At 33.7% G+C, this 16068-nt stretch overlaps 1 protein-coding gene across 1 annotated transcript in view; it reads right to left on the bottom strand.

Annotated features, from left to right (window-relative positions):
• The window catches only part of MACROD2 (mono-ADP ribosylhydrolase 2), a 2155137-nt gene that overhangs the window by 1559658 nt on the left and 579411 nt on the right, over positions 1-16068 (bottom strand). The window lies entirely within an intron of this gene.

Raw genomic sequence — 16068 nt, 5'->3', positions numbered from 1 at the left:
TCTTACATTAAAGGTAGTAAGATTATATAAGATGTTATTTTATATTATACTGATGGCTATTGAGGGTGGAATTAAGAAAGGCAAGACTAGAAGGAACCTCATCTCATTTCTCTTGAATGAAGTCCCTTCTTCATGAACCAAGCTGCTTATTTTACTCAGCCTTCCTGAAGACACTTATTTAGCCATCTCTTTTTCCTAAACCATAATGATTGGAAAATAATACTAAATTTAGAGACACTCATTTAAATTCAGAATAGTGTGTCATCAAACCTTGTAGGCTTAGTTGAACCACATGTGAAAAACATTAAAACATTCTGGGATGTGTCTAACAGATCATTAAGAAATAGCTTTCCAAACATGCACTCTTTCTTAGCTATTTTAATGTAAATCACAGAAAAAAAAACTGCTGAAATTCATGATTTTACAATGCACAGTGTGAGTCACTGTCTCCAGAGCATTCTTTCTTATAGAAATGGTATGTTAGCATATTTTCCTATAATGCTTGTGTAATCCATTGATGTATATTTCAGGTTGTAAGCTAGAAGCCTGTTTTTTTTTTTTTTTTTAATGCCTATGTAATCAGGGGTGGTTGTAAGCATATTCTGGGAAACTAGTTGATATAAGGAGCGTTGTCAATTTCTGTGAAGAGTTGCACCCCAAAACTGCAATCTGAAAGAAATATAAATCAGACTTGAAAGACTTCTATCTGTGGAGAAAAAATTCCAACCTAAACCACTTATAATAGTTGCATGCTTAATCTGAAGCACATAGACAAGACAAGATGTCTTCCTTCATATACTAAGGCTTGTTTTTTAAAAAATAAAAAACAAGTATAAGTGCAAATGGACAGAAGGCAGATAAATTATGAAAGGTAACACTGGAACTTATAGTTCCATCTTTGGCAATGGCAGAATTTGCATCATTTTCATCTATCCTATTTTATTTAACTAAGAAATAAAGAAAGAACAATAAAAGGAACTAGAATTTATAGATAGTGTGAAAAATATGTTTTATATGCAATTAAATTTCATGAGATTCAGAATTGGGTTGAGAGAGACATGGAAAATACTGACATCAGAGTCATTCTGGTGACTTTCATTGCACCTTTATTGTACTCTCAGCTATACAAGATATTTGATTACAGGCATAATAATGACAATAGAAAATGTTTTTTTCTGTTTTTTATTTCTCAGCATCCTGACATCAGCCTTACTCACTTCCCTGTCCTTAGAAATCAATTTTGTGGTAAATGTTTCTCCCCACTCCCTGCCAACCCCCTTCAAACCTCAAAGAGCACAATCATAAAATGGGTAGATTTAGCCTGGTTATCGACGTGAATCCAGTATCTTTTAACTCCACTGAATAGAAACCAGCAGGAGGAGGGAGAGAATATAACAGGCAACTTAAAATTAATGTGAGTAGATGTTTTATTTGCCATCTTCATTTACCACTGTTTGGAAATGAAAATGGTCAATAATGTTTCAGAGTTCTTTTAAAAGCAAAGTAGCAAATGATAGCTCTCATAGAACAATGGAAAATCTGTCTCCAAATCAACTATTCTTAGAAGAATTGAGCTTGCTGGGGAGGAATGATACATGTTACTTGTATTATTTGGTGTAGAGAATACAGTGATAACATCAGATTCTCTCTGCCTGCTGATAACTTGAGGGAAAAGCAAGCCATCTTATTTGTGAGGCCTGGAGAGTGGAAGGTGTAGCTATCCCACCACTTCCCTTTTCCGGAGCACAAAAATACTAGCTTTTCTTTATTTTTTCTTCAGGAATGGCATCTATGAAAATAAGAACACAGGAGAACCTTTTCCATAATACTTCTCAAAGGAGTAACCCTTTTTTGTATACATAATAACACAGAGAGATGATCCAAAAGGACATTCAGTCTTGGCAGTGTGAAAGATCTGACAGCTTCATAGACATTTCCTTTCCTTTCTTTCTTTCTTTCTTTCTTTTTCTTTCTTTCTTTCTTTTCCTTTCTTTCTTTCTTTCTTTCTTTTTCTTTCTTTCTTTCTTTTTCTTTCTTTCTTTTTCTTTCTTTCTTTCTTTCTTTTTCTTTCTTTCTTTCCTTCTCTTTCTTTCTTCCTTTCTTTCTTTCTTTCTTCCTTTCTTTCTTTCTTTCTTTCTTTCTTTCTTTCCTTCCTTCCTTCCTTCTTTCATTCATTTATTATTTACTGAGTGCCTACAAATTACCAAACACTGTTTTAGGAATCAGGAATATATTTATATATAAAACAGACCAAAATCTCTGACCTCAGTGAGCTTATATTCTAGAATGGGGCACCTCATATTCTAATGTTTGATGTAGAGACTAGACCTATGTGTGTGGGTTTCTTTATTGCCTTTGTCCACAGAGCGAACCAGAAGATATCTTCAATCTCATCCAAGGAAATTAATGATTGGAAACCTGGCCCAGAGGTCATAGAAAGAAGACAAAGTATGCAGGTAACGAGGAGCAGAACATTTTAAGAGACCAAGAGGTCTATGCAGAAAAGAATGAATTAGAGGGTCCACAAAAAAGAAAGGTTAGTGTCTGTTAGTGCAGACCAAAGGAGCTGAAGGAATAAGTCCCAGAGAGTAGCGTTGCCTCATCCAAGATGATCTGTGTAGACTTCCATAGGCCTCTCGAACCCAGAGTGAAGAACTTTCTTCTGGATTAACTACTCTGACTGATCAGTCCAGAAAATGTCTACTCATCCTTACATTTGACTTTGGCTTATTGTTGTTTGCTTGTTTATGAGGGTGAAGATATTTTTGCTCTATTTCAGAAATATACTATACTGCCCCAACCTTCCAAATAGATCCTAAATTGCATGACCTATTTATGTTATTTATGTGGCTATATTGACATTTTAAAAAGAATAGTGGGAACCTGATCTATGGCCTCTTCTAGGTGTTTTTACCCAGTGGTTTTCAAATATACGATAGCATTTAACCCAAAAGATGAATGTGTAAAAAGAAGCAGAGATGCTCTGATTAGAATTGGAGTAGAGAGCAGGAGTCTTGCCTGCCTTCTCATCACAGTGGCTTGTGAGTGGGGTTTTTCAACCCTTCAGAGATGCACCAAGCACAAAGGGAAAACCTGACATGCCTGCATTGGCAGGGTGTGCTGCTGTCTCCCATCCACATAGCCCAACAGCATCGCCCTGTACTGGTAAAAAGAATTGTCAGAAGGTATAAGCTGTTTCAGTATAAACAAAAGGAATACTGATTTAAATATTTCCCATTGAATAACTAACTGTCAGAACACAAGAACTGGCAATATCCCAGGGATCATACAATGCCAACCAGGGTCTGTACAGACCACAAAGAATAAATTAGCAGAGGAGAACCATGGTGAGATGAAAACAAAAAAAAAACAAATATAAAAAATAATTAAGACTAAGAGTATTATAAACTGGCTGATTATTCTTACCACCAATCAGATTTACATTCACACACACATTCTTTATTCATCCAAACAAGTGTTTATGAAGTGTCTACTATGTTGTTAAGTATTAAAAATACAGAGAAAAATAATATAGTCATTACTGTGAAAATGCTCACAGTCTTCCATAGGAGACAAACTTGTAGGAATGGAGATATAAAGAAAATCTTATTTAAATAAATGTATAAAGTACTATAGTACCAGTCATAGAGTAAGCTAACTATAAATGTTAGTTATTAACAGTTTCTCTGTTCACATTCATTCACTCTGCCCCACAAAAAGAGATGAGTTTTTAGGAATGAAGACTTTGATAAGCAACCTAAGGTCAAGTAGGAGGCATCCAAAGGTGTAAGCATTAGAAATAATGGAAGGTTTTGCTCTGGTGAGTAGTTTATGTAAACTGAGCATAACTAACTTGCTCGGGATGATAAAAGTCACATTTTGTAATGTCTTCCATATGAAGAGGTAATATTATCAGAAAAATATGAGACATTCTGCTTGGGGAAAAACGAAGGTATCTAATTCACTTTCATTAAGTCACTGCTGTGTGGTGAACGATGTTAATCCTCACTCTTGTCTCCTTGGGAAATCGTCAGTAAAACCTAAATTGCAGTGTGTGTGTGTTGCTAATGTTCTGCTTAAGGTTGGCCCTGGAGGAGAAAAGAAGGTTCAGCAAGAGGAGTGGATAGAGGAGGGCATGATTACCACAAAGTTCATAAACAAAACAAGAAGAAAACAAAGCAAAAGCGTATCATTTATAGGTGGAAGATAATAGAAAGGTGAAGGAGCATTGGGAGCAGAAAAACAGAGGAGAGTCAGCTTTATCTACACGGGGAGGTCAGGGAAGGTATATAAAGTAAGTGATATTTGAGCTGAATCACAAAGAATGAGCAGTTCGCCAGGGAAGATGGCCGAGTGGGAGTGAGGGATTAATATGTGAAGAAGTGTGTCAACTGTAGCATCCCAATTCTGATAATTAGAAGTCATTAAACTCAGCTGGGAAAGAAGTGGCAGAGGGAACAAGAGAGAACTCAAACAATAAAACACTGCAAGCTCTTTTTACAAGGATAAAATCCAGCCATCTTAGAAATGAATCAAAGTAAAGTATCCAGGAATGGCAAATCATAATATATGAACTCACTTTTATTTCCTTTTTGTTGTTTTTGTGGGGTTTTATAAAAAGATAGTACAGGTCCTGGCCTGGTAACTCAGTATGTTAGAGCGTTGTCCCAATACACCAAGGTGAGGAGTTCCATCTCCAGTCAGGGCACATAGCAGAAGCAACCAATGAATGCATAAATGAGTGCAGCAACAAATCGATGTTTCTCTCTCTCTCTCTCCCCTCATTCCCTCCCTCCCTCCCTATCTCTATCTCTCTCTAAAACTCAATAAATAAAAAATTAAAAAAGAAGGCAGTACATATACATTGATTCATACTTCCCCATTTTTAAGTCTCTAATTTGTGAACTTTTATGATGTTCTAGGTTCTAGCATCCTACCTACAAATTATGATCTCCTCATTCTCCACAGTTGGAACAGCTAAAGGTTTAAGGAGTAAACAGATCACTAACCAGCAGAACTGTTTTCCTGAATATACTCCATAAAATCAATCTCTTGGCTCTAGAATAGGTCTGCTCATCCTGGCTTTCAAGCAGAAAAGTAGGAAAGTTTCTAGAATTACAAAGCATTGCTTTTTGGGTAAACAAAAAAAAAAAATCCAGTGACTAACAATTAACATTGGTATGATTTTCTTTGTTGTACTTAGTAGCTTAGTCATTTCTCTTATCTCTAGTGGAGAAGAACTAATGATCTTCTTTACCATATTCATATATTTTAAACCACTCTACTTCTCATTTCCAGAGGCTGAATAAATTTAGCCACCTCCTACATATTCAATTTTCAGTTCTTTAATGATTTCTCTACCTTCATAATTTCATGAATAAACCTGTCCTGTCTTGTTCCAGCTTTAGGGATTGTTGTTCTTTAAGTAGTCTTTTCTATGAAGTCCAGGCCTCATTCATATCTGTACTGCCTCTCTTAACTAAATAATTTCATCTGAATTGTATCCTATGCAGTGCTGACATAAACACTTTAGTCTCATCTCCCTTACTTGCTGAATGTTTCACAAGGGCAGGAACGTCTTTATGTTTTTATGTGAAGTGCCACTCATTCTTGCCTTTTTCTCTCTTGGAGTCTGGGATACCAGAACTACCCCTAAGAAATAAGAGGAGAAAAACAATATAACTATATCAATAAATACCTAAAAGGTATTTGATAATATTCAGCAATGATCTTATGTGAAACTCAATATAAGAATAATAGAATTCATCTTAAAGACAACTTAACCAAAATTTAACAATAAACACTAAATATATTGAAACACTGAAGCAATTTCATTCAAATAAAGGGGAGGAGGGAAAGGCTATTCTTGTTTTACCATTATCTTTGAAGTTCTAGTCAATGAGATGAGACTTCCAAAGTACCTTTCAATAAAAATATTGAAAAGAGACAAAATGTCTTTATTTCAGATTTAAGAAACAAATAATTAGAGATTTCATTACGGTAACTGAATTCAAATAGTCACTCAATATTTCATTAATGTAATAATAACCAATTATTAGTGCTCATGGAAAAATAAATCCTATTCACAAAAGCAATACAATGAAACATGAAGAATAATTTCATAATAAAGGTACCATGTCTTCACAAACTTTAAAACCACATAAAAGGGTAAGAATGGAAAGAGTTACAATTTCAATGTTTTGTGTTGACAAATGTAAACTGCCAAATAATTTTAAAGTTCATATGATAAATAAAGATCAAACAATGTTTGCAAAAAATGCTGAAAGAATATTTCCTTATCAGATATTTAACAGTCTATAAAGATGCCATAATTCATATAGTATGATATGGTGACTAGAATAGATACAATATCAGTAAAAAATGGAGTTGAGAATATACATACTTAGAAGATGTAATACTTGACAAAAGTTGCATTTTAAATCAGTGGGAACAGATACTTTATTAAATGGCATTGATAGTTTGTATCTATGTAGGAAAAAATAAAATAAAACTCTTATGTCAAACTATATGCAAAATAAATAAAATTATATATTTAAAACATTGCCAAGAGTCATAATATCATTAGAAAATAGAATATTTTAAGAATTCTGAAGTAAGGAATGTTTCTTTTAAAAAAAACAGTCTACTCAGATGCTTAGGGGTTTTAAAAAATTTGCACTTTGCTTTCCATGTATATGTCTAGTAGTTTTTCAGAGTTAGTTCTATAATTAAATGGATTTTATTCTATTTTTACACTATATTGTGAAATATTTCACTTGATCTTCCATAACATTAATTCTGCATGATAAACAGGAAGATGTTCTTTTTTAGCTTATTTACTAAATTTGGTAGAATTTTGATTTTTTTTTGTTCCATAATACTTTTGGATACTCTTCCTAACTGCTTTTCTTCAGTCTTCTTGAAAGCATTTTGATGTTTATTTTTAGTTCTTATATTTTTCTAATTCAATGGGACCTTACTCTTCAAGGTGTTTGATTGTTCTTCCTCATCTAGAATATTCTTAAATGAATTGTGAGTATCCTTTCCCTCCATTGTCTGATTTTTTTTTTTTAATTTGGAAATACTACTTTGAAAGCAGTAGAAATCATCCAAAGGGAGACCCAGCCGTAGCTATCCTGGGTTTTGTAGTCAGCACTTTGTACAAGTTGTTAAAGGTATCCACTGCAACCTAGGTCATTGCTAGGTAGAGCACTTCTCCCATTCATAAGGTCTTGGTGCCACTGCACACACTAAAGCAGATTTTCTGCAGATCTTCTTGAATCAACAGGCTTAGGGGGCCCCTCCAAGGAAGACAAACAGCAAGATTTCACCTGTAGTAGCAGAAGTAACGTGAGCTGTTCTAAAAATTTAATGGTTTAACACAGCAGCAGTTTGCTCATGTACCAACCAGGCCAAGGCAATTGTTTCCTGTTGGTGCCCAGCTTTCCTTCACGCGGTGATGCAGAGACCCACACCCCTTCAATCTTGTGGCTCTGACATTCCCTGTGTCCTCAGAGGCTTCTCTCATTAGCCAGCAGATGGAAAGACACCATGGAGAAGCCATACCTGCTTCCTAACATCCTTCACCTAAAATGATACACATCATTTTCTTTCACATTCCATTTATGAAAACTAGACACTGGCTCCACTAGGATGCAGGGAAAACTGGGAAATGTTGTCTGGCTAAGTAGCTGTTTCTTGGCAATAATTCCTTATTATTTATGGGGAGCTCAATTTCAGTGAACTACTAGATGTCTGTGTCATATTATCCTAGGCCTCAGAGGGAATCGAGGCTTCTACTCTGCCCCTGGTCCTAAGTCTCTTAAAATAAAGTGTGGAGTAAAAGTAGGTGGAGAGTTGTGAGCACACTAAACACAGTTTATTCCTGTATTATTATTTATTATTGTATTATTTTCCATACAAACAACCGTATGCCTACTTTGCCTCACAATGCATAATGAGGCAAAAAACTTACTTTTGATTCAAGAAGTGACTAAGGAACAAGAAGTCACTTTATTAAAAAACCAGTGAAGAAGAGATTGCTTATAGCATTTAGAAAAGTATAAAGTGCGTAAAAGTTAAGAGTTAGATGACAAAGACACAAATAAGAATGTTTCAGAAGTTAAAATAAAAATAACATAGTATTTTGAGGAGTAATATTTTTAAGAAAAAGAGGAGAAGAAATTTTAAAGTATCTCAATATTATATAAGAACTATTAGAGCACTATTACTGTGGCTTGTAGTGTAACCTTAAGGAAGACAAAGACAGGAAAAATATATAACCAAGCCATGTTAGAGTCATAAAAACTTTGTTTTTAATAATATTTCCTTCAATTAGGAGCAATCTTGGCCTACCAGATCAAATCCACTCAAGTATCTAATATTTAGCGAGCTTTTTATATATCCTTACTTGTGAAGCAATTATCTGCAATTTATTCTGCTTGGGGATTTCATTTTAGAAACTATGCGGTAAAATAGACCCCCACCCATATATTGTGTCAAGCACTTAGAAATGTGAAACAATTTCCCCCACCTACTTTGTTTAAATCATACATTTTGAGTCTTGGAGAAAAACTTGCTAGGAGATTAAAGAAAAAATACAGAGGATGTTTTAGGTTTTTTCTGATTAACATAACTAATTACTATATACAGTATTTAAATCCTATCAATTAGGACCTGTTTAAACTTTTGCCATGAATCTTGAAAGTTCTCTATCAAAACAGGCATTTGCTCAGGGAATTTATGTTTCATATAGTAACTGAAAAGACTAAGATCACTTTAAGGAAACAGAAAAAAGAAAATACCCTTGCACAGCAATGATGTTTCTCATTCATGTGAATTTATGGAAAGCTTATGGCCAACAAATAAGATACCTTACAGGACTTAACACAGTATCTATCACAACCTCACTCACCAGACAAGACTCACTTCACAACCTTCAAAAAAAAAAGAAACTCAGCATGGGAAGTTTGCCAACTCTTTTTGCCAAGTTGGCAGAACCCTGAAAGTTTGAATGGGCTTCTCGATGTATAAGATAAAAGCAGGCATTTAGAGCCTGTGAAGCCTCCCCGGGCACAATTAGACCTTAGGTGAAATTCCATCAACCACTGCCTTTTGCACATTATGTCAGGTGTGGAGATGGCACAACAATTTAGGGTTATGGCCACATGAATAGTTTTGGCTATGAAATCAAGACAGAAAAAATATTAAAGTTAACATGAAGTAGGAAAGGCTTTTCCCCTCTTGAAGATGTTTTTCAGCCTCGATGTTTTACCTCTGGCTACATACAATGTGAGGCATGGGAGAACAAACTTGGTCTCAGATATGAGCAACCCCTCTCAGGTCAAGTACACATGTATGTGCACAAGAGAGACAAGTACTGACTCAAGTGACTGGAATTTCTTCTTGCTTTCTGCTTTATCCACCAGGAAACATCACTTGTGAGCTATGGGGGCAAGATCTCTGTTCATTTCTCAATGAATAAGCAATTAGAATTCTTTGTGACAGACTTTAATTTTCCTCCCTCTACTTTTAACTAACAAATATTTCATTCAGTCAGCCTGACAGGGCTCTAATGCCTCCGATGCTCCACAGATGCCTCAGCCCCAGCCTTCTCCCAGTCCTGTTGTTATGCACACACAGCATCTTATTCTCTGACAGGGGGAACTCCCCGCTTAGGAATTCAGTGGTCTTTTTGGTCAGATGACATATGCAAAATGCTTTCTCAAGGGTGGGAAGTCAAAGGACAACTCACTTGTTATATGATTTCTATAAATGACTCAAAGTTTTCTTTGAATTTAATTTTTCTTTAAAAAATCCCTCCTTTGAAAACAAAATCTGTCTATTGCTCTAGCTAATAGCTTCGATAATGGGCCTGCACCAGATACCCTTCCCTCTGCCTATGTATTTAAATTCACTTTTGGCTCTTCAATCTACCCTGTTCTTGACCTCTCTAGGAATTCCTGCCAACTAGAACAGACTTTCTGTATCTCTCTGACTCATTAATGCTCCATCACATTTCAAATCCAACTAAAATCCTCACTCCAGACTGCATCCCTTATATAATAAACAAGTTGAAATAAATTTACTTTTTATTGAATTGTGTGGCACAGTGCTGTGCAGAAAGTTAGGGCAGAGGTACCATGGAAAACTGCACAGAAGAAAATTTTATTGTACCTCACAATGTTCAAGTATTGTGTCCTAGAGGAGATGGTCAAATTCCACAGGCAACAATGTATACAACTTTTCTCCAATGTCAGCAGCTTTGTATAATTTATGTGGTGATACCTAACACTTCAAAATCTAAAAAATAGTTGGAGAGCTATCAAAGTTGTGCTTTTTCATAAACCAAACTCCATAGATAACATGTTTAAATATCCCAAGTGTGGTTTAAAGTTAATTAATTAAGTTTTATGAGGTAAAATATCTTTTGGAGTATTTCAGACTATTTCTAACAAAGACAATTAAAGCCATTAGCAGGATAAAAAAATATCCAAACCAACCATAGATAATAGCTGCACTAGAAACAGTCCTTTACCCAAAAGGAAACACACACACACAAGGTCTGTCCCAAAAAAGTCCAACCATTGTTAATAAAACAAGACCAGTTTGTATATCGAAGTAACCTGGCAGCCAAGGAATGTGGACTAGAAAGCTCATGTGTGAACAATGATGATTTCACTGTACTAGACAAGGAAGGTGGTAGACACTGTTGCATGAGCATGTGTACTGTGTGGCCCTCACATTCATAAGCTTAACATTCCTCCATAGAAACTATTTGGATGATTCAGACAGGCCTCAGCTATGGGCAACTGGTGACTGGCAGCTTCATCACAACAAAGTGTCTGCTCATGCATCACCCCTAAAATTTTAATTTTTCTTACTCAAAATATAACCCTAATATTCCACTTCATTCCTGTCAACTCCTGTCTTCATCACTATTCAGACAGTCTTCCTCAATAACCATACATTAGCATAAGGAAAAGCAGTGCACTAGCGAACAGTTAAGATGCGGCATTCTCTCATTCTCTCTTGACAAACATAGCCAAGCATGGTGAGAAATAGGGCAATGGTGTAGGCAATCTTAAATTATCTTCTGACTTAACACACACAAAAAAATGTTTACCAACCTGCAGTTCTGGAACTGACTCGACACAGTGTTACCATACCATCCACTCCCTGAATCTACCTTTTCCCAGTACTTATCATGTAACATCAGATTATTAAAAATATCACATCTTTAGCATCAGTTTCTCTATGAAACTCATATAAATATAACACAATGACTAAAACAGAGTTTTAAAAATAAGTTCCACTTTATGAAAACACTTCTCATTAAGAGGACTTTATGTATGAATAGGGAAAGAAAACAGAAGTTCTTTGTGCCCCCCTGAAAACAAAAACTCTGTGATACAGACTGGATAGTCAGTTGAAGATAAAGGAGTTACTCTATTTTATGTCTCTTCTCTTTCTTCATCTTCTTCCATAAACACAATCCAATTATGAGTTCTTCTGAGACAGGATAAAACTCGCTCCAAAGTCATTACATCATTCCATCATTTCCCTCATAATCTTGCTTGTGATCCAAATTATTCCCACTTAATGATACTAAAATATTCAGAGAGAGGAGAATTAAAAACTGACAACTTTTCCACCTCAAATTCCTTATGAAAAGGAGGTAAAGATAAAAATAAGTAAATAAATGTGCTCTTTTCAGTTTGGTGATTTGTAAGATAAGCATCTAAATTTTCATATGTTTCTCTCCTTATAATTCACAAAATATTTAAATATATGTATTTGTATTAATCAAGGAACTACACAATATATTCTAAAAACCCAGAAAATATTATTCTTTTGATACAGTTTTAGCTTAGAACTAAAGAGACTCTGCTTTTAATGTGATCACATGTTTTGATCAAATGTAATCCTTGAGCAAGTTCAAAAGGCTGTCACAAATCTAGAAAACTTAAGCACCATTGCTAAGAAACTAGAAAAGGCAGGACTTTCCCAGTGAAACGATCTGTACCCTAAAATAATCTGAAATAATTTTTAAGTTAGAAATGATTTTTTGCTTACATTCTAGATAGCTCTTTGCCAATATTTTTTAAAGGAACTTAAATACCAGGTTGAAGTAAAATCTTCAGTTTTAATGTCTGAACATGTAAACATAATTATGTTGTCTTTGCTTTATTAAAGCATATGGATTAAACATGTATAAATACATGATTGATAGAAATTTTTATGAGCAATAATCTAACTTATTGAAGAACCTTAAAAACATATTAATATTAAATAGTACTAATAGCCAATATTTGTTTAGTATTCATCCTCTGCCAGAGACTAATCTAAGTGTTTAACTTGTACAAACTCTTTTAGTCTTCACACAGATCTGAGAGATAGGAATTATATTTACTCTCATTAGAAATGAGAAATTGAGGCAAAGAGAGGTAAAGTAACTTGCCCAATATCAAATAGGTTGTATGAAACGAAGCCTGGAAGCAAACATGGGCTGGCTAGTTTAAGATCCTGCTCTTTTAACTACAATATAATATATACAGCATAATTATTGTTCATCATATAGTTATTCTTTTATGGACACACAGTTTCTAACATATTGTAAACTGCTAATGGAGAAAATCTTTATTTTATTCATCTTCATATATACTTATACTAGAAAATGTTCAATATATAATTAGTTAATAAAAGATATCAAAATTTGTTCCCTACTCTACTAAATAATTTTAGATGGACATTATAGGTAATGGTTTTAGTGTTAACTTAAAATTTTAAATGTATATAATGAGTAAACAATGTAATAACTTTTATGAAAAAAACTTTTAAAATAATTATGATACAGTTATAAAAATTCTACCATCCTAACAGATCAAGTGGCTTTTATTTATCCTTATTCACTTATGGTCCTTTTCATTTGTATGATTTTTCTTAGCATATTGAAATCATAATGCACACTTGTTTCATATTCTGTTATTTTTTATTATTAAATACAGGTTATTCATAGTCTGAAAATTATAAATCTGAATGTTTGCATGTAATTCCACTGAGTGTAAGGAAGCACATCAATTTATATAACTAATCCCCTACTATTCGAAATTTCTGTTGTTTCCATTTTGTAGTCTTAAATATAATTCTATAAGAAAAAATAGGAAATTGATGTATGGATAGATGGCTACATGGACAAAGGTGATAGGACAAATGTAGTAAAATATCAATGGTATATTTGAGTGATGGACATATGGGAATTCACTGTGAAATCCTTTCAATTTTTCTATATATTTGAAATTACTATAATAAATTAATATCTTAGTGAATATAAAATAAAATAAAAAATAAATATAAATTAAACATAAAAATAAATAAAAATAATATCTTAGTGAATTGTAAAATGTCAGTTTCATTAGAACAAGATTTTTTTTGTCTAATTTATTCATAGATATACTGCTACTACCTAGAAGAGTACCTGGAACATAGAGGTGTATGCCTCATAGTCCTTTGCTGAAAGTGAGCAATTTGAATAATACAATATGGAAATCAGGATTCTCTCCATCTCTCTCAGTTTGTTGGCATTTGTTTTGGATTGTACTTGTTTGGTTGTTTAGTGACCTTTCTAAACAATTTGTGTATAGACTGCATTCTTTGTCACTGAGTTCTCTACTACGTTTGCTATTGATTTGATAAAAATTTCCAAATGTTTGAAGCTAACATAAAAAAACAATAAAGGAAATAAAAAAGAGAAAGAAAAGGAAGGAAGGAAGGGAGGGAGGAAAAAACATACCCTCCCATCTTTACAGACTGGGTCATGTTGGTGCACTTCTTCAACACTTTTTAAGGTAACTTACAACCCTGCCTTAGTCTTCATTTCCTTCTTTCACTGAGCCTAAAGTTGAGCCAAAGATGAAAGCCTAGCATTTTTTTAAAAAAAAATCATTATTTTACTGGAGGACTAAGATTTGGAGTTCCCTACTCTGTCATTTTTGGTGATGTCCTCTTTTGCATTAAATAAATATTCACTTTACTGTTTAAGATCTGCTCTTGATTTTTTTTTTTTTTTGCCTTATGTACTTAGTTTTTTTCTCTTGGTTACTCTAGGTATCACAATGAGTCTTAATTTATCACAATTATTTCAGATCAATACTTAGTTAATTTTGGTAAAATACATAAACTTTGATCTACTATATCTTCATTCCATACCCTCTTCTCCACACTATTGTTGTCCTATATAGTCCACTTATGTATGTTATAAACTAAACAATTATATATTTTAAAGAAGTTAATAGAAAAATGAGAAAAATATATTTATTGAGTCTTTTATATCAACCCACATATTTATTATTTCTGGTGCTTTTCACTTTTTTTTTGTGGTTTCCAGTTACTATCTGGTATAGTTTTCCTTTAACTGGAAGGACTTCAGTATTTTTTATAAGAAAGGTCTACAGCCTTTGTTTGTCTGAGAATGCCTTTATTTCAACTACATTTTTAAGGATTTTTGGTGGCTTTTGAAGTCATGACTAGAAAGGTTCCTCCCCTCTACCTTTGGCACTCTGAATATGTTATTCCACTACCTTCTGGCCTCCATTGTATCAGAAGATAAGTTAGCCATTAATCATATTGATGGCCCTTTATACATGGTGACTTATTTTTCTCTTGATTCTTGCCTAATTGTGTCATTGTCTTTCAACAGTTTTTCTGTTGTGTGGATCACTTTGAATTTATATTATTAATGGTTCTTGGAGTTTCTTAGATGTGTGGATTAATGTTTCTCATCAAATTTGAGATTTTTGGCCATTATTTCTTCAAATATTTATTCTTTCCCTTTTCTATTCTCTTTCTGGTACTCCCATTATACACATGTTCATATGCTAATTCTTGTCTCACAGCACCATGAGGCTGTTTATTTTTCCTCAATCTCTTTTTCTCTGTTCTTCAGATTGGATAATTTCAAGTGAGCCACCTTCAGAGTCACTGATCATTTCTTCTGATATCTTTAATCTGCTATTTACCCTCTTAGGGTTTTAAATTTTAGTTATTGCACTTGTTAAAGTCAGAATATTATAATTTCTATCTTACTATTGGGAATCTCTACTGTTAATCCATTGTTGTCATACTTTAATCATTTAAACAGCTCCCTTTAGTTCCCTCAATATATTTATTATAGCTGTTCTGAACTCTTGTCTGATAAATTTAACATTACAGGCACACTCAGTGTTTTTAAATTTATTTATTTATTTGTTTGTTTGTTTGTTTGTTTATAGAGGGGAGGGGAAGGAGAAAGAAAGGAGGAATAACATCGATGTGAGAGAGAAACACTGACAGGTTGCTTCTCATACATACCACAATAGGGGACTGAACCCACAACACAGGCATGTGTCCTAACTTTCACTTTGTTGGATAACACCCAACCAACTGAGCCACACTGGTCAGAGCAATAATCTGGGTTTTAATTAGTCCTTCAGACAAACTGATGCATGTGCAAGTTTAGAACCACTGATTCAGAACATATTTAATGATAATTGTTGGAATTTTCTATTTCAAGAGAAAATAAGCCAAGTACAAGACCCTTTTAGGTGTTTTACCAAAGTCATGTATTATTTGACAAAAGATTAATGAGCATTGGCATATCATTTCAACTCTTGTATCCAGTGACTTGACATGAATATTTTTCTATTTTAAGGACAAAAATTAGTGTTGTCTGATATGTACAAAGATGTACTAGACAGAATTTAAGAGCAGCAACCTAAATGTCATCCAGATGTACTACTCTGGAATGTTCAAACTTGTAGTAGCTGAGATTTAGTACTTTAGCTTTTCCAAAAAATATATACTCACCATTACCATCTTTCTTCACTAAAAAAAAGACCTGGATATAAGAAGATAATGAAGATGTATTTTTACACAACTGGTATACATGTGCTTAAAAGCTACATTATTTATAGGACATAAAGCCATTCTTCTTTCAACCAAAGTATCCTTATATTAATCATTTTTTAATTATGATGCCTATATCTATGTGAATATGTGTTTAAACAGTGTTTAAACAATGTTTAGCAGAAA

The sequence above is a fragment of the Pteronotus mesoamericanus genome, unplaced genomic scaffold (genome assembly GCF_021234165.1).
Source record: "Pteronotus mesoamericanus isolate MK-2021 breed Mesoamerican mustached bat unplaced genomic scaffold, CSHL_Meso_final contig_25, whole genome shotgun sequence".
NCBI classification, from domain to species: domain Eukaryota; kingdom Metazoa; phylum Chordata; class Mammalia; order Chiroptera; family Mormoopidae; genus Pteronotus; species Pteronotus mesoamericanus.
Note: the sequence above shows the minus strand (reverse complement) of the source record. Positions and strands in the feature narration are given on the sequence as shown.